General features: G+C 42.3%; 1 protein-coding gene across 2 annotated transcripts in view; it reads right to left on the bottom strand.

Annotated features, from left to right (window-relative positions):
• KLHL32 (kelch like family member 32) overlaps positions 1–5,453 on the bottom strand; it is a 227,508-nt gene extending 222,055 nt beyond the window's left edge. For both annotated transcript variants that reach the window (XM_049897499.1, XM_049897505.1), the window contains exon 1: positions 5,159–5,453. The gene's annotated coding sequence lies outside the window, so the exon portion shown is untranslated. The remainder of the gene's footprint in view (positions 1–5,158) is intronic.
• Positions 5,454–21,441: the final 15,988 nt, after the last annotated feature.

The raw sequence follows: 21,441 nt of genomic DNA, 5'->3' as shown, positions 1-21,441 counted from the left end.
TTCTTAGCATCTCTGTCCCATTAGCATTGAACGTGTTCCCACTGAAGCAATCAGCCAGGATGGGACGACTATTCGATCAATATCCTGCATGCCAAACCGGTTCTACCCTCACAAAAAAAGCTCTGATTCTAAGTAATTGGAACTGAATCATCTGGCATAAAAAGTAGAATATATCATGCTTCAAATGAACACGTAGAAGAATGTCTAATAGTCCATGATAACAGCCAAAGACTTTCCTTCTTCATTTAAAAACAGTCTTTTCAGGTTGGTAATTTCAGCCGTGCAAGGGAAAAAAAACTATTTGAGACAAATACACAGCTTTCAATGTTCATTGCCATATGCTGAACTAATCTGACTCCAGGTTAAATTTGCAAAACTGTTATTCTCTTATACATAGTTCTTTTACAAATCTTATTAAAATGTGTTGTATGCCTAAACCAAGTTAAATCAAATGCATTAATGCACTGCAATATGCACATGAAATAGGGCAAGAAGAAAAGAAACATGAAGAAAGTTGAACGCATCTTGCTACCCAGCACCTCTGAAGTAAAGATCTCAGCAAGAAGGTTCTGGGCTTGAAGAAACCTATTAGGAACAACAGAAATAGGATGAACAAAATAAATCCCACCTATTAATTCCCAATAAGATGAAAAAGAGGATGTTCTAGGACACATTCTCAAGTTCTGCTCTCCAAATTGGAAGAAATTCTGAAATAATGAGAACCAGTTGTATAAGGAGGGGAGAGGGAGTAAGATACTGCCTGACACAGAGACATAGTCAAGTCCATCTTCACTGTCACCAGAAAGTCCTGTTTAATTAGAAAAATGGGCTTGTTATACCATTTGTTCACATGTTTTCATTACTTGCCAACTATGTCCATGAAGAGCAAATCATCATACTGCATTGGCTTAGATTATACTTGATGGGAATTAAAATCCCTCCAACTCTAAAGTGAACTCCTGTCAGGTCAAATCTCCCAGTGCTAGACTCTGGCCATAACATGTTTTCTATTCATCCTGCTAGCTTTTGCCCATCATTCCAATAAGTAGCTCCCCTAGCCAGTTACTGCAGATCTAGAACTTAAATCCAAGTCTATATTTCCACTGGCTTGTCACATTCCTTTCGTATCTCCACTAAAGTAACAAAAATAGTGACCCAGCCACAATCAAGACCAAAGTACATCTATTTGTCTCCAAAGGCTTCCCTTTGGGTTTAACTATAGACTTTGGAATAGCTAAAATATACCTCACACTTCTCCTTGTCCCACATAGATGAGACTTCACCAAAAGTACATCTAACATTAAAATCTCTATCTCCCAGCACATCCTGGCCTCCAGTTCTATGATCTTACTAGAAGGAGAAAATATTTGTGTTGCCATGTTCTTCTTATAACATCTAATTTGCCAGAATCTCTCTTACCATTTCTGAAATTTAGCTTATTTGTCCACTACAACTGAACTCAGGTAAAAAATCTATGTACACACTTTCCCTAGGAAAGGGATATCAAGAGAGGAAATTATGTCCTGGACTTTGGATGTTAAAAATAAGACATAAAACAGTTCATGAGTATTTACTGTGTACCAGCCTCTGTGTAGGCAACATAATACTTGGTTCACCCCTTGCTCTTATGTTCAGGGTCTTTTAGAAGAATCAGTACTATACCCTCCACATTCTCCTCTATGTCTACAACTCCTCTTTCTTGATCTTCCCTTCACTGACTTATCTTGTACTCCCAATCACCTGCTGTCAGTTTCATCTTCTTGCTGCCCTCCATCTTGGACACTTTATATCTTCCCATGGCTTTCGATATTGCATTATCTTCAACCCACATTTCCAACTGACTGGCAGAGCCTCCCATATTTCAATAGCTAAAGGGATCTTCATTTAAAATAATTAGACCCAGCCCTCAAGATCCAGCACTAATCTCCCTCCTACACAGGGACTCACCTCATCTCCAAAACAAAAATAAAATAAAAATTATTTTTTCCTGTGTCTGTGCTTCTATGGACTCTTGTATCTCTGTTGTAGCATTTAACACATAACTTCCTCAAATACCACAATTATGTTCCTGTCTATATCTCCATTAGGTCATAGACAGAAGAGAAAGGGTGTTAAGTGGAGAGTGAGAAGAGCATCTGAAGTTTAAAGTTTTGTAGGTTTTTTTTTTTTTTTTTTCCTTCTGGTCCAGTGTTTTAACCTTATATAGTCTTGGATTCTTTATCTGTAGAACGGAAATAAGATACCAACTATATAGGGACATTGTAAAGACAATATGAAAAGTAGCTCACACACAGAAGGGACTTGAAAAGTGAAAGCTGCCAGGAGCAGCGCCTGCTTGCTCAGAATCCTTGAGAGGAGAGATAACAACATCCTGTCAGGACTCTGTTATAATGGTATTAACTAACATCTGCATAGATCTTTATTGGGGTGCAACACACTTCCACGAATTAAAAACTGAAATGCATTTCTTTACTATCAAAGCGTCCTTCCAGAGGGTGACTTTAGAATAAGAGAACCATTAAAAGCCACTGTTCAAAATCTTCTGATTTTTTTTTTTTAAACTACACTCTCTGGATCTATAAGAGAAACAACATAAATAAAATAACATTCCTTTCTGGACATGATGTCTGCTTCAGTGGAGTCCACTGTCATCTCCGTAGCTTTAGTAGAAGCTTGAGAAAGTGGCAGCTTCTCAAGATGTATTAGCTTCACTACAAGATGCTGTTAAGGAGTAAATAGCATTTTCTATGCCAGAGTGCTGGAATTTAATGTCCCTTTGAGTTCCCATTGTGTTTGTTCCTTTGGAATCTTACAGTATCCTGTGGTAGATTTTACATCACTACGCCACCAGGGTTTCCATAAAAGGGATACCTATCAAAAAAACAAACAAAAAAAAACTATTGCTGTCAAGTTCATTCCAACTCACAGCAACCCTACAAAACAGAGGAGAATTGCCCCATAGTGTTTCCAAGGAGCACCTGGTGGATATGAACTTCCAACCTTTTGGTTAGGAACCATAGTTCTTAACCACTACACCACCAGGGTTTCCGAGAGATACCTAGAATTCAAAAATAAACTTCGACCAGTTTATTGAAGAAAGGATATGAGCCATCTTTTAGAGATTTTAATATCAAAATCTTTTTAATATCAAAAACTCTTACAATGATGGATATATTTGTTCACAGCAGTATATTATTAGAGAATAGTATCTTAGAATTGGAGGATACCTCAGTAGATGTGGATTGCAAAATGGCAGGATATGAGTCACATGAGACCCACAGGTACATTTTTCATGTGGTCCTTACAGTTTTTAAAGTTAAGGAGACTTCATGTAGAAAATCTGGAAGTGTCTCATCTTGAAAAAACTGGAACGTTCTGGAGCACTGGGCAATAACAATCAGCTACAGCTGAGTAGGAGCTGCCAATTACACTGGTCTGCGTGTCCTAGAACGCCTCACACCAGGCCTGTCCCACTCCTTTATCATAGCTGTCAGACCCTTGCACACATCTGAAATGCAGACATAAAATAGGATTTTTTTTTTTTTTTTAAGTCAAAGAGCTGGGATCGGAAAGGAGCTTCCCTTTCCATTAGCTCCACGACCTTGGGCAAATTCTTCAACCTCTGAGTCTTGGGTCTCTCAGCTTTAGACTGAAGATAATTCCTTGACCTCACAATGTTATGAAGATTTTAAAAAGTACAAAAAAGTGCTTTGTAAACTGTAATGTAAAATGTTTGTCATCGTTATTCCTTTTACCTCAGTCATTATTTGGTTTCCTTGTTCGTCATATGATTATACTCTGAATGACACCATTTAATATCTAAATGAAAAGAATTTCATCTATTCCCTTGCCTGCCTCCTTTAATAAGAGGTAAAAAAAAAAAAAAAAAAAAGGATAAACAATTATCAGAAAAAAACAAAATGAATTGTTGAATGCCAGTGGATCTTTGCTGGTCATTTCTGAATGCGAGGGTATGAAAACAGTACAAGTATCATTAATGGATTGCTGATCCCTTCAAGTGCTGTGGTTTAAGTTCACATGAGGCCTCAGGGCAAAAACAACAGCCCAGATATTAGTGGCTCCTGTGAAAAAGCAGCGCTGGCCTCCATGGGCCTTCACTCAATGCTACAATAAAGGGTCCAGTTCATCAGCATGAACAAGTCTACTAAGCTTTCTGTGCCTCCTTCTTCGGTACACTTTAATATAAACTCGAAAAACTTAAAATCCTAAGAGTATTAAGCCATGGCACCAATTTTATATCTATACCTAGCTAGATGCAGTACCATGGCTTGATATTTATAGCTAGATACAGATATGTATCTCCAAAAATCAGTAAGAGATTTGAAACAGAATCTTTTCAGAAATGGGCAGTGGTGCAGAAAAATACACTTAAGAGAATGATGCAGTAGATAGCAAAGATATGTAGTCAAGAAAGCTATTTTGTTACATTAAGAATTCACAAATATGTATGCCTGTTCTGGTCAATTCATAACACATCGTCCTTCTGTGGGGAACCACGACTAAATCATCTTCAGCTTTTAATGTAAAGATAATCACGCCTGAGTGAACGGCAAGCTATAATGTGGAAATAGAGGAAGATGATATTTAAATTGGAATCAGCTTTCTTTATAAGATCACCAAAATGGGAGTAATTTATAATTCAAGATACAATCCGTTGAAAAATTCATTTGAGAAATCCTTTTTTAAACATATCATACAGTGCAATTACCTCTTTTCTTGAAGTTGAATGAAACCATCGCCTGAATACAGATCAATGAATGCCAAATTACAAGGTCCTCAGCGTATATTTTATTTAAAAAAAAATCAAAACCAGTAACAGCATCATTTAAGAAACCAGGTCTTTCAATAGATGTCCCAAAGCTGTTTAAGCAAGTCTCCTTGGCAACCAAGGAGCACAGTACATCTTGGGCTGGGGGGAAGGGTAGAAAACGGGGAACAACTCCAGGCTTAGTAGAATAAGTAACCAGAGTAGTAATTGTTCCCGCTAGACGACGCTGGTAGAGGCTGCTTGGGCTGCATGCCCCTGAAATTTCAACTCTGGGTCTCGCCCCCACTGGCGCACCAGCAGCCTCCCACCCTCTCCCTCCGTCTGCAGGCAACAACCCCAAACAGGTTACAAGGAGAGACACTGGCTTACCCGATGGGGTGAGCGGTCTGCTGGGTTAGGTACCCGAGGCGGCAGCGCAGGCACCGGGCTCTCCCTGATGCACAATGGCTTTGCTTCGCCCCACGATGCTGAGGTTTAGAGAAACCGCAGTAGCTTCGCTCTGCCGGTTTGGGGATGCAGTTGTGAAGAACAAGCGCGCTAACGCGTGTGTGTGTTTAAGTGTGTGTATGCCTGCGCGTTCCCGGACTCTCCCGCGGGGAAACCGTGTTTCCTACTAAATAGAGAGCACCACTCAGCACCGCAGGCGGCCCGTCCGGCTCCCTGAGCCCCAGGCGACCGCGTCAGCCTGTAGACGCACCTTGGCAGCCCCCGGGGCGGGCTCAGACGGCGACACGGCTCCGCCCCCTCACGCCTTCGGCGAGCCAGCGCGCACGCCCGCCCCCACACCCGCCGGCAAGTCAGCGCGCACGCCCCTCTCAACCCCTCGGCGAGCCAGCGCGCACGCTCCCCCACCCCCGCTGGCGTGCCAGCGCGCACTCCCTCCCCCAACCTCGCCGCTGGCTTGCCAGCGCGCACGCCCGCGCACACCCCGCTCCCGCCGCGAGCCAGGGCGCACACCAGCCCGTTCCCGCCGGCAAGCCCGCGCACCATTCTCTCCCCTTCGCTGCAGCCAGCAAGCCCCCTAGCCAACCGCCCTTCCCTGTTGCCACCCACGTGGGCGAGAGAGCTTCCACGCCCTCTCTCCCCGGAAGCTCCAGTATTGCGTTCCGCCCCCTCTCTCGCCCGCCGGGACCTGCGCTCCAGGGCCGCTGGCAGACTAGCACAGCGCGCGGCTATAGGTGCCCTCCCGTCCCGACGGCTGAGACCCTGGAACCCAGACTGCTTGCCCCAGACTCCTTTCCCAGGGCTGGTGAGCACCCTGCGCGAACTTTCGCCATGACCTTAATTACAGGGAGCAGTGGCCCTCTGCTTCCCTCCACGGACTGTTAAAATTGAAGTTGCCCTCACCCCTCGCAGCCCTTTTGCAAGACCTACAGTGGCCTTCCAAAGGTTAATACGCGTTATGGTACTATAGAGAACAGCTTTCTGGTAACTTTAAGAAATAGCAGGGGAGCAGCCTGCCAGCGATGACTGAGGTCTTGAGCCTGAGAAATGAAAAAGGGTATTTGGTTACAGCTAATTCACTGTTAAAACCAAAAAAAGACAAGGAGTCCACTATTCAGTTCCAGGACCTGTCACACTCTTGTGCCCCTTGCATGCCTGAGGTCTGAGCATTCAGATTATATCTGTGTAAAATAGGCTGAGAAACGCACACATGAGCAAAGAGAGTGATTTTAATAGGTAAATATTCCAGTTTTGAATTGAAAACCTTGGTCAGACTTAGAGTTAAGCCACCAGGAAACAGTAGGATGTAACTCTAAATTGGAGTAAGCTGGATTTTGTAGTAGTGCAGGGTTTAACCAAGAAGGGAAGATAACAAAATGTTAAGTTTTTATCTTTTGCAGGTTTGTGTTCTTCCGTGGGGTCTTTAACATTCTCATTAGTCTCAGATCAACGGTTTAGCCGTTGTTTTCCATTTTCAGACCCACAGAATTTTGGGCCTTGTTCAAAACAGGTTCTCCTGAGGAAAAGAACCAATAACATCTATCTAGAGAAAGAGAGACAGATTTATTTTAAGAAATTGGCTCATGCGATTGTGCTGGCAAGACCATAGAATCCATAGGTCAGGTGACAGGATAGAACTCAGGCAGTCTTTTGTCTCAAATTGGTAGGCCAGGCATTGGGCTGAAAATTCCAGCAATATGTGTAATTACAGTCTTAAGGCAGAATTCTTCTGAGGCCTCTGAGGGAGAATCTGTTGTTGGCTCTTCCTGGGGCCTGTGTGGCTTTCACTACTTCATTCCCATGGTTTTGATATTTAGACTTTAGGACGATGGGGTCCTACTTCTCTTGCGGTCCTGGACACTATGGTCGGTGCAGGGGGAGAAACGATAAACAACTGACTGCAAACATTAGGTGCAGTGTCATTCTCTAACATTTTCCATAAGCAATTTGATAACATTTCATTGGGTGTTGTTTTATACCAGAAGGTCAAATGTCCAAGCATATCTGAACCCAAAATGTTGACAAAGACTGGTGTTAATCTATAAAATACTATTTTAACATTTTTAAGGTATTTGTTACTGAAGTCACTGTACTTAAATTTTTAAACCCATCTATGTTGATTGGATTGTTTAGAATAAATAGAAGCTATTTATTAAGGAGCCCTGGTGGCACAATGGTTAAGCGATCAGCTGCTAACCAGAATGTTGGCAGTTCAAACCCACCCACCAACTCTTCAGGAGAAAAGGCCTGATGATGTGGTCCCATACAGATTGCAGCCTAGGAAACCCTATGGGCAGTTCTCCTCTCTCATATAGGATTGCTGTGAGTCAGAATCAACTCAATAGCACACAACAACATCAACGTTTATTAAGTATGATTAAATAGAAATAGCAACGAATATCACTAAAAAAAAATTTTTTTTTTTTTTAACTTGGAAAAAATTTTTTACGCTATACCAACTCACTGGTATGTGACTTTGGAAGGATCTGATACTGGGCTGGCTCAGTTTGTCTTGTTCATCACTATATCCCTAGGCCTTAGCATAATGGCTGTCATATAGTAGCAGCTCAGTTGATATTTGTGACTGACACATAGATGTGGAAGATTAAATGAGAAAATGTATGTTAAATGCCTAATTCATAGAGAGTAATTTTTTCCTAAATCGCTAAGTACTGATTTTAAGTATAGCTATTTTTGAAAAGCCTTTTTGCCTTTTATTTCTCCAAAAAAAAGAGACTCAGCAGTTCGTTACATAGCCATCGAAACGCAACACAAAGATGTTTTCCAGTTCCAGTGTTCTGTTACTAGAGGAATCCAGGGGTAGAACAAACAGCCTACTCAGCTGCTAACGGAAAGGTTGGAGGTTCCCGTTTACCCAGAGGCATCTTAGAAGAAAGGCTTGATGTTGATCTGCTTCCAGAAAATGAGCCATTGAAAACCTTGTGGAGCACAATTCTACTCTGACACACATGGGGTCTCCACAAGTCAGTATCAGCTTGACAGCAACTGGTAGTGGTATGTCACTAACCTGTGAACATGACCTTGTTTGGAAATAAGGTCTTTGAAGATGTTAACATGAGATTGCACTGGAATAGGGTGGGCCCTAATCCAGACTGAATGGTGTCCCTATAAAAGAGAAGAGACACAAGGAGAAGATGCCATGTGAAAATTCATCTACAAGGCAATATGTGAGGCTACCAGAAACTGGGAGAGAAAAGATGTTCCCTCCAAGCATGGTCAGGTCTGGTGCAAACAGTTAAGAGCTGCACTACTGGCCAAAAGGTTGGCCATTTAAACCCACCCAGAGGCACCTCAGAAGACAAGCCTGGCAATCCTCCAAAAGGTCACAGCCTAGAAAACCCTATGGAGCAGTTCTTTGCACACATGGAGTCACCATGACTTGGAATTGATTTGGCTACAGCTGACGATAACATGGCCCAGTCTACATGTTGATCTGGACTTCTAGTCTGCAGAACTGTAAGACAATATATTTCTGTTCTTCTAAGCCACCCAGTTTGTGGTGTTTTGTTAAAGCAACTCTAGGAAACTAAACAAGCTCTTAGAACATGTTAGACAGTGCAGTAGGTGTAAGGCTTTCAGTCTTCAATAAATAGACATTATTCCTGTTTCAACCTAATGATGTTATGAGAAATGAGGAAGGAAAAAATGTGTAGGTCCTTGGTTATAAGTAATACAAAACTACTTTCTGCCCAGCTTAAGCAAATCAAAATTCAGTAGAAGGATATTAGGAATTTCCAAAATTGATGGGAAGCCAGGCTAGAAAGCTGGCAGGAGTTAAAGCAACTCTAGAGGGCACAAAAGCAGGCCAACAGGATCGTGTTTGGCAGGAATATTGTAATCAGGTGTCTCTTACTGCAGGAATGGATAGACTCCAATCTATTGCTCTTTGATGCTCTCAATTCAGATTCTAGCAAGAGTGCTTCCAATTGTCCTAATTTTAGACGTTTGCCTGTCCCTTAGCTGGGTGAGGATGGGGCCCCTGATCACAGCCCGAGCAAATTAAAGAGAGAAAAGTGGATGGTGGGCTGCTGGAAAACAACATATATGCATAACAATAAATACAGCGCCAGGATCTAATGTGTTGGAATGACACTGAAAACTGGATACCCTGTCACATTAATATACCAAAAATTCTGAGATCTTCCAGTAAAGAAACCTCTTTCACTTTCTTAAACAAGTGCCCTAAAGTTTAGTTGAGTATGGAATACACACACATACCCCACCCCTTGTTCTGCTTACTTCTTACTTTGGAAAATGTCTTGGAACATGGTGTTTGCAGCATTTTTTCCCCCATCTGTTGTTAGCTTGTCCATGGATGGTGTGTGAACAGAGCATAATTTAGTGTTATCATAAAGCTTTTATAAAAAAAATCTATATTTAACAGTTCTATAAGAATCGGAGAGGTTTGGAATTGTCTCTAGAAAGATCACATTTTAATCTAAAACTACATCATAAAAGAAAGCTGTGTCATAGCTCCTTATTCAACTCCAGAAAACTGTTAAAGCTGCCTTCCACCATAGCAGATGAGGAGGTAAGTGTCATTTTTAATGCTAATACGGTTTTCTGTCACAAACTAGTGGTGATACCAAGGAGTCACTGAGCCAGATTTCTAATTACTGTACTTCCAGAGAGAACAGATCAATAATAATTATGCCAAAACCAAAATTGATTTTTGGCTAATATTCTCCAGGTTTCAAGTGGAAATACGAAATAACTCTAGCTAACACGCCAATTTATTCAATTACCTGAGGGTACATTTTGTAGCTAATTCATTCTATTCAACAGGAGCCAAGACCACTCAAAACTAGTTGTGCCGTGGAAAAATCTTTTACCGTTAAAACTTTAAAAAGTTTTTGACGTTTATATTTTCTCTGGTGTACTCTCTGGTACCAAACACTGTTTTTGTTTGTTTTTTAATCTGGAAAAATGACAATCTGATGCAGCCTAATCAGGTAGATAGGTAATGGATTCTTAGTAAATACAGTGCAGTGACTTACTTAATATGGTCCTTCTACCCATAGTCTTTGTAACTGCCACCAAATTACTGGGTGAGGTCTATGCAGATGAGGTGCTTGTGGCCCACCAAGGGGATTGGATAACTTGCTAATAATGTAAATAAGGTGCATAGCACCCTTGTAGTGGTGAGACCATGCAGATACAGTGTATGGAACCTGACAAGGGGATTGGTCAGTTTTGCCATCCTGCTAGGCTTAAAAGAGCAGTTAATCCCAGAGAAGAGGGGAACCTACTACCACCAAGAAAGAAGAGCTAGGAGTGAAGCATGTCCACTGGACCGTGAATCCTTGTGCTGAGACCTCTTAGACTCAGGAGATAGACAGAACTGTAACACCAGAGATGAATGAGACGGCAAGAAGAAATGGCAGAGAAACAGTGGCAGCAGAAACAGCTGAACCTGGAGACTGGTAGGAGGCAGCGCAGTGAGCTTTCTGGCCCATGGAGCAAGGCAGTTACAGTGAGCGTGCAGACGCATGGAGCAAGAGAGCTGAGCGCTTTCGGGCAGGAGGCTTCCTGGCGGAGTAGGGTGCCTTCAGACACTTGGTAGTAGAGCTAGGCTCACTGATCCATGGAGTGAGAGACCTGAGCACCTTCAGGCTGAGACTTTCTGGCAGAATGCGGTGCCTCCTGGCACTTATCAGCAAAGCTAAAAGAGCTTTGTAACACTATACTGGGCAGGGCAGACCAGAGAGAGGTGTGCCTGTAGGCACAGCTGAGAAGATGCTGTCCTGATCAAAGAACTGTATCCCAAGCATTCCTGAACCTGAACTGTAGCCTGTTACTTCCCTAATAAACCCCATAATTGTGAGTATTGTCTGTGAGTTCTCTGCAGCCATTGCAATGAATTGTCGAACCCAGCAGAGAACTAGAGAGTGCCGTGGGAGGGACAGTTGGTGTCAGAACTGGTGAAAAGGTCGAAGGGTGGAGGCACGTCTGACCTTTGCCTCATAGGAATCAACCTTGGGCAATTGATTTTCATTCTCTTTCTCCCTCGTAAAGTTAGAGGACATCAGACGCTACCGCATGCCGTTTTTATAAAAATATTTACTGAATCGGAAATAGTCTCTACTCAGAATATTTTAATTGCACTACTGAGTAGGTACAAACAAAATATGAAGGAGGCTGTCAATCATTAATGTAATGCAGATTTAAAACTAAATTCCGTTTTTTATGTACTGACTTAACAGGTACAAAAAGATTACAATACCAAGTGTTAGAATGTGGGTAATAAATACTAATAGAAATTTATTAGAATGTAAGTGAATGCAAACATTTGGAGGATAATTTGTCAATACTTTTTCAATGCACATACCTTTTGACCTAGCAGTTTCACTTTTAGGAATTTATTCTAGGATTGCCTCAAACAAAAGTGCAAAGATTTATGTGAAAGGATACTGAAGCCAGCTTAAGTAATATCCTCCCCCCAAAAAGAGAGAAACAGAGTCCATCATTTGGAGACCAAATTATTAGAACACTGAAGTAGCCATTAAAAAGAAAAAACTTAAAATAGATCTTTATACACCTATGTCCAAGATACATCATTAAGTGTAAAAAAGCAAGTTGAAGATCAGTGGATAAAATATGATCTCGTTTGTGTAAAAGTAGAGGGAAAGAGTAAGTTATGTGTAATATGTGTGTGTTTTTATTTCTCTGGCTCAGGAGGAAAGGTGTGAATCTCAGGCCTGCCTCCTCCACACACATACACAGGCTGGGACCTTCCCTGTCACATACTACCACCGACCCTCTAGACCCACTCTGATCCAGGGGCTTGCGGGTGTCCTTGGCCATCTAAAGAGTCAGTACGGGCCTCTCAAGGCACAGATGGGATCTTGTCCTGCTTGATGTTGGAAGGCAGTGTGACACCAGTGGAGAGGACAACTAACAGTGCTTTTTCACACAGAGATGTGCTGGGCTAAGCTGAATGAAGACTCGGTGACGACTGATGCTGTAGGTGACAAACGGTGCTCACACTAGATGTCTCTGGATCCTACTGTACCCCTGTCCAAGGGTTCTTCTTGTCCAGGCCCCTTGTGTTGGCCCTGAGGACCATACCGTCTTGTCAAGCCCTCACTGTCTTTCTACCTTCCTAACCCAGAGGAGTCTACCCAGTTTCTCTAGTTAGAAGCTTTGCCTTCCTCCTCATAGTCTTACCCAAAAATGTTTCTGAACTCATGAGACCCTGTCTTTACTCTGAGACCTAGCCTTTTGAAGCTCAGAAGTAGGGAGCAAATTTGGTTTGTTTTTTTGTTGTCTTCCTATTGTGTTGTCTCTGATGTCCTCCCTCCATTGAGGTGAGTTTTGTTAATTGCCTACTGGATTGAAGGAGGAACAGGCTCAAGTACTAGGAGACACAAAGAACTACAAGTACATCAGTTATATTTAGAAATATCCTAGATAAGAAACTTTCATTTTCCTTGGGGAACAGGGTGTTGTGGATCTTTTATTTTTCATTTTATGTCTTTCCATACTGCTTATGATATTTATGATGAGCATGAATAGCATTTATAATGTTAAAATGCATTAATAAATAAAAAGTAACATTTTTCAGAATCAATCTATAGAGATGAGTATTATGATACTTCTAATTGAGTTACTGGAAAACAGTAGGCATCATAGACAAAAATACTTTAACATTTTGAGAGTCCTGAAAATAATCACTATACCTGTGTATAAACTTGGGATGGGTAGAAAATTCAAAGAAACAAAAACACATGCAGATGGACCCCACTCCATCTCTTGGACAAGATTGGTTGTTGTGTTATGTGCTGTCGAGTCAGTCTCGACTTGTATCAACCCTTTAGGGCCCAAGATTTCAACCTTTCAGCTATGATTCTATATTCGTTTCTGACCCCATCCCTTTCTCATCAGCTACCAAAAAGAATTGGTCAACGTTCAGCCATTTCAGGAGGTAGCATATGATCAGGAAGCAGTGATACTGAAGAAAGTCCAAGCTGCACTGAAGGCATTGGCCAAAAACAAGACTCCGGGAACTGACAGAATACTGATTGAGATGTTTCATCAAATGGATGTGGTGTGGGAAGTGGTCACTCATCTATGCCAGGAAATATGGAAGATAGCTACCTGGCCAACTGACTGGAAGAGATCCATATTTATGCCTATTCCCAAGAAAGGTGATCTGACCAAATGTGGAAATTATCAAACAATATCATTAATACCAAATGCAAGCAAAATTTTGCTGAAGATCATTCAAAAGAGGCTGCAGCAGTATATCAACAGGGAACTGCCAGAAATTCAAGCTGGAATTAGAAGAGGGCATGGAACCAGGAATATCATTGCTGATGTCAGATGGATCCTGGCTGAAAGCAGAGAATACCGGAAAGATGTTTACCTGTATTTTATTGACTATGCAAAGGCACTCAACTGGGTGAATCATAACAAAATATGGATACCATTGCAGAGAATGAGAATTCCGGGACACTTAATGGTGCTCATGAGGAACCTGTACATAAACCAAGAGGCAGTCATTTGAACACAACAAGGGGATTCTGGATGGTTTAAAGTCAGGAAAGGTGTGTGTCAGGGTTCAATCTGTATGCTGAACAAAAAATCTGAGAAGCTGGACTGTGAAGAAGAGCAGGCATGAGGACTGGAGAAAGACTCGTCAACAACCTTTGATACACAACCTTGCTTGCTGAAAGTGTAGAGGACTTGAAGCACTGATGAAGATCAAAGACCACAGCTTTTAGTATGGATTAAACTTCAACATAAAACCAAAATCCTCACAGCTGGACCAATAAGCAGCATCATGATAAATGGAGAAAAGATTGAGGTTGTCAAGGATTTCATTTTACCTGGATCCACAATCAACACCAATGGAAGAAGCAGTTAAAAAATCAAAAGACCCACTGCATTGGGCAAATTGGCTGCAAAAGACATCTTTAAAGTGTTGAAAAGCAAAGGTGTCACCTTGAAGACTAAGGTGCACCTGACCCAAGCCTAGGTGTTTTCAGTTACCTCATATGCGTATGAAAGCTGGGCAATGAATAAGGAAGACCAAAGAAGAATTGATGCCTTTGAATTGTGTTGGTGAAGAATATTGACTATACCATGGACTGCCAAAAGAACAAGCAGTTTTGTCTTGGAAGAAGTACAACCAGAATGCTCCTTAGAAGCAAGGATGGCAAGACTGTGTCTCACATAATTTGGACATGTTATCAGGAGGAATCAGTCCCTGGAGGAGGATATCTTGCTCGGTAAAGTAGAGGGTCAGTGAAAAAGAGGAAGACCCTGAACGAGATGGATTGACACAGTGCCTGCAACAGTGGGCTCAAGCATAGCAACAGTCGTGAGGATGGTGCAGGACTGGGCAGTGTTTCATTCTGTTGTGCATAAGGTCGCAATGAGTTGGAACCAACTCGAAGGCACCTAACGACAACGTAGTGACAAGCTAGTCACGATATTTTGGTCCAAGTTTCCAGTGACCTTTACAGTTCTTTGAGTTCTGTTTTAAGCAACAGGAGCTTATTCAGGATAATTTAGGTAAGAAACTGATTGAGTATATCTTGAGTAAGACAGTGATTCAGGGTAACTTAAGCAGGATACCGGTGACTCACAGAATTGAAGAACTGGGAGGGAAAACCTGAATAGCCAACCTTTGAGAAGGACCAGGAATCTGAATCACATCATTCTAGCCAAGATCAAATTCTCAACTGGCCCAGACTAGTTCATGAGCCCATCATTATGCTGAGATGTGGGCGTGCTGAGGGGATAGAACCATGTAAAATGGAGGAGGAGGAGTTCCCAAAAGGGATAATGAAGTTCTCTTACCTGAAGAAGGGGAAAGGGTGCTGGGCAGGCAAAAACAATGCCATTCATTATCTCCATCTTTTAAAGGGAGATTTAGTTGAGGAAGTTTATTTTTTCCTTTTTTTTTTAGGAGCCCTGCTGGTGCAACTGTTAAGCACTTGCCTGCCAAGTAAAAGGTTGGAGGCTCAAACACACCCATGCACTCCACAGGAGAAAGACCTGGCCATCTGCTCCTATAAAGATTACAACCTAGAAAACATTGTGGGGCAGTTCTGCTGTATCATATGGGGTCACTATGAGTCAAAAATCGACTTTGTAGCATGTAAGAACAACATTATTTCCTTTAATTAGCTCCTCTCCTGGTTCATTACTGCTTTAAGACACATTTCAGATGGAATAAGAATTGTTATTTCAAACGAATGAAAGTTCTTTTTCGATAATTCTCTTAAAAAGAGATGAGGAAACCACTGAATGTAAAGATGACATCTCAAGGGCACAGTTTAGAAACTTCGCAGATGTTTAGGCCAGCTGTCATGGAGTTTAAATTGAACACTTGGTGATACATCAGAATTTTAGTTTTTAATCTTAGAGCTATCTGTGTGGGATCAATTTCCACAGGAAGTTAATCACTATTTTACAGTAGTATAACATAGATTAATATGCCTGATGCTTCTAAAATTTTACAGCAGTGATGTATGTGTTAAACATGCCATTAAGAAGAAAATGTTAACTTCATTCATTAAATCATCGATTCATTCAAATTTAACTAATGTTTCCCAGATACATCAGCCTGAAGGTAAAAATAGGTCGTAATAATGGTCAAAAATGATACAGTATTTCTCCAGCTTCAATCTGACCCTTTTACAGAAACCAGTAGCCCCAGCTTCTCCCAAATGTAAAGTTGGATCTTAAAGGTATTTTACGAGTTCTCTCTCTTGGCTCACTCAAGGCATCACTGGTAGCATAAGAAGTGGTCATTTTGCTGCAGACGCCAAAAGCGCTGCCTCCGCTGGTGCCTTGGATTCCAGCAATTTTCCTTTTTAATTACCTTGTTTTTTTTATTTGTTTGGTTTTTAATACAGCCCCTTTCTTCTAGACCAAAGGAGTCCAGTCCCGGGGTGGTACAGTTATAGCCTTGGCTACTGACTGAAAGTTTGGCAGTTCTAGTCCATCCAGAAGCGCCTAAGAAGAAAAGTCTGGAGACTCACTTCCCAAAGATCATAGGCATTGAAAATCCTACAGAGCGCAGTTCTAAAATACACGGGGTCGCCATGAGTTAGACTCCACTCAATGCCAACTACTTAGGGTTTTTTTGTTTTTTGGCCTTTTAGACTAATGATTCTCAGCCTAGGCTAATCTTGCCCCCAGGGAACAGTGTCTGAAGACATTATTGTTTTTCATGACTGGGGAGAGAGGGTGCTACTGGCACCTAGAGGGTAGATCCAGGGATGCTGATAAATATCCTGCAGTACACGGGACAGCCCCACCCCCTACCACACACACACACACCAACAACAGCAATGAACTATCTGGGCCCAAATGACTGTAGTGCCGAGGCTGAGAAACCCTGCTCTAGACTCAACTGAATTTCAGAAAACTGGCCCAGGGGACAATCTGAGTAACAAGCTGTTCTATCCTCAAAATTACCAGTCCCCTGGTATTTTTAAACTAAGCAGCTCCTCATCTGTGCCTTCCCTTGTGATAGATGTTTTTCTCCCTGAAGTCTCTTAAGCACTTCCTTAGTATTGATCCCTGGCACGCAGAGGACCCCACTCAGTGGTGCTCCTGACAAGCTTTGACATGTCTGAATACTAGAACTGCACCAGTTAAGGTTCCAGCTGGGACCTCTGCTCTATAGTGATCATTTGGGGAATTGAACAAGAAATGGCACCTCTGTCATGGCTATCTTTTTTCTGTTCCTAGTATATCTTCCTGTTCCCATCCTTCTTCTAGTAGCAGATCCCACTGCCTGACCCCGCAGATGGGCATCCAACTTAGGTCAACTGGACAATAAACCAAAACAAACCAAACCCATTGTCATCAAGTCGATTCTGACTGTTAGCAAGCCTATAGGATAGAGTAAAGCTGCCTCATAGGGTTTCCAAGGAGTAGCTGATGGATTCGAACTGCCGACCATTTGGTTAGCAGCCTGAGGGCTCCAGCCAGACAGTAACCCTCCCCAAACTCAAGGGGAGAGCATCTCTTTTCTGATCTGAAGGCAGTGAGAATATAAGGGTGGTAGGCTCCAGGGCAGAGCCATCTTGAGATGGTGAGGCCGTTGTGAGGAGAAGCAGAGAGGAGGGAAAGTAAGGAGAGTAGAGGAAGGGAAAGAAGTGATAGTGTTTGGGCCCTAGGTCTTCCTAAGTCCAGCTCCATTTATATATTTCCCACCATTTAATTTTGAGTGCAATAAATTCTTCATTTTACACTTCAGCGTTGTTAATTTGGGTTTAATTATTTCCAACATAAGAATATTGGCTAATACACCAGTCTCTAAATACAGGTAAGTTCATAGATGACTCTGACCTTCCATGAGGTATATTGATACAATAGCTGCAACGATGGACTCAAACATAGCAACAATTGTGAGAATAGTGTAGGACCAGGCAGTGCATCATTTGGTATTACATAACGTTGTCATGAATTGAAGCTGACTCACTGGCAACTAACAAAAATTCCTAGCTGTGTAATAGTTTTTGTGTTTTGTATTTTCAGAGAATTACCTGGTTTTTGTTTATCTATTTTTTCCCCCTCCAGTACTGATTTGGCTGCATTTCACAGGTTTTTATAGGTATTTCTCTCAATGTTAGTCATTTGTAAGTAGCTTTTACAAGAAGAATGGCAAGAAAAGAGGCTGTAGGGGGAGAAGTCCAATGTGATGCCTCTTGGCCATATTAGGGGAAGTAGCTGCTCCTTTCTGCTTCTGACTCTGTTGTTCCTTTCCTTTCTCTTATTTTCTTCAGAAGCCTCTGTCTCTCCTCTGTCCTTTTCAAACAGCTGTTTTTTCCCAATCTGGGAGTAGAGACAACTGATCAACTCTTCTACAAATGGCTTGCCTTGCAGGATTAGAGTACCGGATGCTGAGGCTGAAATTGTAGGTAATGCTGCAGTTAAGGGAACAGCAGCCTGAAGGCCCAGCAAGCCCATGGTCAGCCTTCCAGCCATCTTCACTAAGCTTCCAGAAGTGTGAGTGAAGCTGCCTTGAGCCCTTCAGACCAGTCCATCTGCCAGCTGAATACCACTGAGTGACCTCCATTGATGCTGTCAGGAATATTAGAATCACCCAGCTGAGCTCTGTCCAAATTTCAGGCCCGTAAAACCATGAGATAAAATGAAATGGTTTTAGTTTTAAGTCATTAAGTGTTGGGATGGTTAGTAACAATAGAAAACTGGAATAGTAGCAGGATATGCAGACACAAACTTCTCTGAGTGCTCCAGTCTATACACCTCACACCGACTTATTTCTGGGAATCCCTAAGAGTGAATTCCATTGTATTTGTGAGCATAACCCTTTCAGATACATCATGGAGGATACTATTTTCTTTCACTCAGGCACTAGCTCCATGGCAGCAAAATCTGCTCCCCAAAGAAGCCCTTAAAGCTTGCAGGCAGTACCCCTGCCAAGGTGTCTATCCATTATTGCCATTGTTGATGCTGGCGACTCCATTTCCCACTAGCGGCTCAGGAGTTGCCCTGCCAACACTCTTCTGGAGCTGCTCCACTGTGCTAAACCTCCATGGCCACGAGCACAGCTATCAGTGCCAGCTCCTGCTAGCACACCAGCATGGCTCTGCCCAGCACTGTGCCAGTCTAGGAAATGCTGCTTTGCTGAAGCAGAAGAAGCTTTTTTCTTGAACTTTTGAATGATGTTCACTCTAAAAGTAGTACAATGCCTCACTCTGATTTTCTATGACACTGATTTTTAAAAATTTGTTACTAGGAGTCCCATTTTTCCTGGGACTGGCCTGTACATGTATCGGGGAAAACCTGGAGATAATCTGTGTTACAGAGCCAGGCCACTCAAAATCACCACTTCTGCCAGCACTTTTCTCCAGTCATGAGCAGCTCTTACTTCCTTAAGATTAATGCTTATTCATGAAAATAAGTTCCTATAGCTCTCCGCCCACCCAGTCAGACTTTGGTGTGCTCCAGCCAGCCAGCTTGTACCAGTTTGCAAGAGCTTATTGTTAAATCTTAAGGAATTTTGCAGTGTCAGGTTGGTGTCAGGTAGGTAGCATGAAATAGGCTGAGATAAGAATATTTATAGCACGAAAGTTAGCAAATGATGTAAATCAGGGCTTTTCCCTTGGGACAGCCAGATTTTAAACAGTTACCAGCACATCACTAGAGATGTATGAGTTTAAAATTAAGTGTAATGAACAGTCAAGCTGGGACCCACACTAGTTTTCAAAGATAAATGCTGAAACGAAATATAGATTAATACTTTGTCTAATTAACTCTCTAGCAGGATATATGTGATTCAGTTTATGAGTTGCTGGGGTGTTGTCAAGGCTGATGGAATGGGCATGTCAAGAAGGCCTACGTGTCTTAGTTTCTTAGTGCTGCTGTAACAAAAATACCATGTGGCATAGGATCTGTCTACCGCCATCTGTGCTTTGTTGCTTCTGTGCCTAATCTGCTCCTTTTATACCTCAAAAGTGATTGGGTTAAGACACACCCTACACTGATATGGTCTCATTATCGTGACACTGAAGACAGCAACAGACTCCAAAGGGGCCCAGCAGTAGAGCCAAGAAGAGCCTGTTCCAGAGGGGCCGGGAGGAACCTGTCCTGAGGGGGTTAAAAGAAGCCTGTTCTGAGAGGGCCAAGGGAAGTCTCTCCTCAGGGGCCTGAGAGGAGGCCTGTATGGCTAAAAGGAGCCAAGAGAGCTGTCCTGCACTGAAGAAGGGAGACTTTGCCTACATGCTTCCTGATCCTGATCCTGAATTACAGCCTGTTGATCCTGATCCTAGGTTGTACCTTCTTCCTTGATAAACCATTTAACTGTATATATGACCTGTGAGTTCTCTGCGGCCAATACAATGGATTATCGAACCCAGAGGAGAAGTAATGAGTGCGCGAGAGGGACTGCCGATATCAGAATTGGTAAAAAGGTTGGAGGGTGGAGGTGTGTCTGACTTCCACCTCATAGGGGTCACCCTTGAGCTGACCTTGATTTGTATTATCCCCCCTGAAGTTAGACAGGTTCAGACAATACGACCACTACCTAGATTTCATAGTGAACCAGGTCTGTTTTGAAGCTGTCCTCGTGGCATGAAAGCAGCTGCCTCCTCATTTGAGAACACTCCCTCGCTTTCTCAGGTAGCAAGAGCTGGTAAGACTATAAAGCAGTGATTGATTTTAACCTGGGGCTCATGACTTAGTGCAGTCATTTCAGAATGTATAAAGAGGCCTTACAAACTTCACACAAATTCCCTTATGTTCCCTCTTTCTCCCACAGAATACCACTATGACTATGAAAGACAAGGCTGTTGGGAATCTATTTTCACACACAAAAGCAACTCAACTCACAAAGATATCTATCTGTCTGTCTGTCTATATCGCCCTGGTCACATAGTGGCTAAGAGCTATGGCTGCTAACCAAAAGGCTGGCAGTTCTAATCCAGCATCTGGTCCTTGGAAACCCTATGGGGCAATTCCGCTCTGTCCTATAGGGTGACCGTGAGTTGGAATTGACTCAATGGCAACAGGTTTGATTTAGTATGTATGTATACATATGTATGTATATAAATGGTGTTTAGTGGAGTCGGAGGGAAATGGAATCAGGTTTTTAAATCACAGCACTGAAAAACCTTCAAAAAAGAGGAAAGCTGATGCCAGCCATTGCTACAATATCAGTTTCACTCCTATTGGTTTAATACTGTTGGAAACTAAGCAGTTGGTGTCATTTTTTTCAGAATGTAGGAGCAACAGCGGTGTGAAAAAGACTGACTGATGGTCATTTGTGAGTTCAGTGTTGGTGGTTCCACTTGATTTATGGTCATTTTTGAGTTCAGTGTTGGTAGTTCCACCTGTCTATCTGCCAGCTGAGTAAGGAGTACTAGAAGCTTGGCGTTAGTGTTCTGTAGAGTATAGGTGTGGCCTCTACAATACCCATTTCTTCCTGGTGGCAAAGGACCCAGTATAGCGGTCTAGAGTAGAGGTTCCATGTCCCTTTGCCCTGGCTTGCAGAGATGGAGGGCTAGTTTAAGAGCCAAAGACTACGTAAATTAGGGCTTTCTAACGCAGCATAAAATGTCAAAGACAGGAGAGTGTTCAGAGCTAAAAGTCAAGTGACTCTCAGGGAACTATATGAACCAAGGGAAGACCCCCAAAGGATCACAAATCTAAATAGGAGAAGCAGTTATCAGAAGCCAGCAATAGACATCAGGAATTTGAAAGTT

Source organism: Elephas maximus, chromosome 1 (assembly GCF_024166365.1).
Source record: "Elephas maximus indicus isolate mEleMax1 chromosome 1, mEleMax1 primary haplotype, whole genome shotgun sequence".
Taxonomy (NCBI): domain Eukaryota; kingdom Metazoa; phylum Chordata; class Mammalia; order Proboscidea; family Elephantidae; genus Elephas; species Elephas maximus.
Note: the sequence above shows the minus strand (reverse complement) of the source record. Positions and strands in the feature narration are given on the sequence as shown.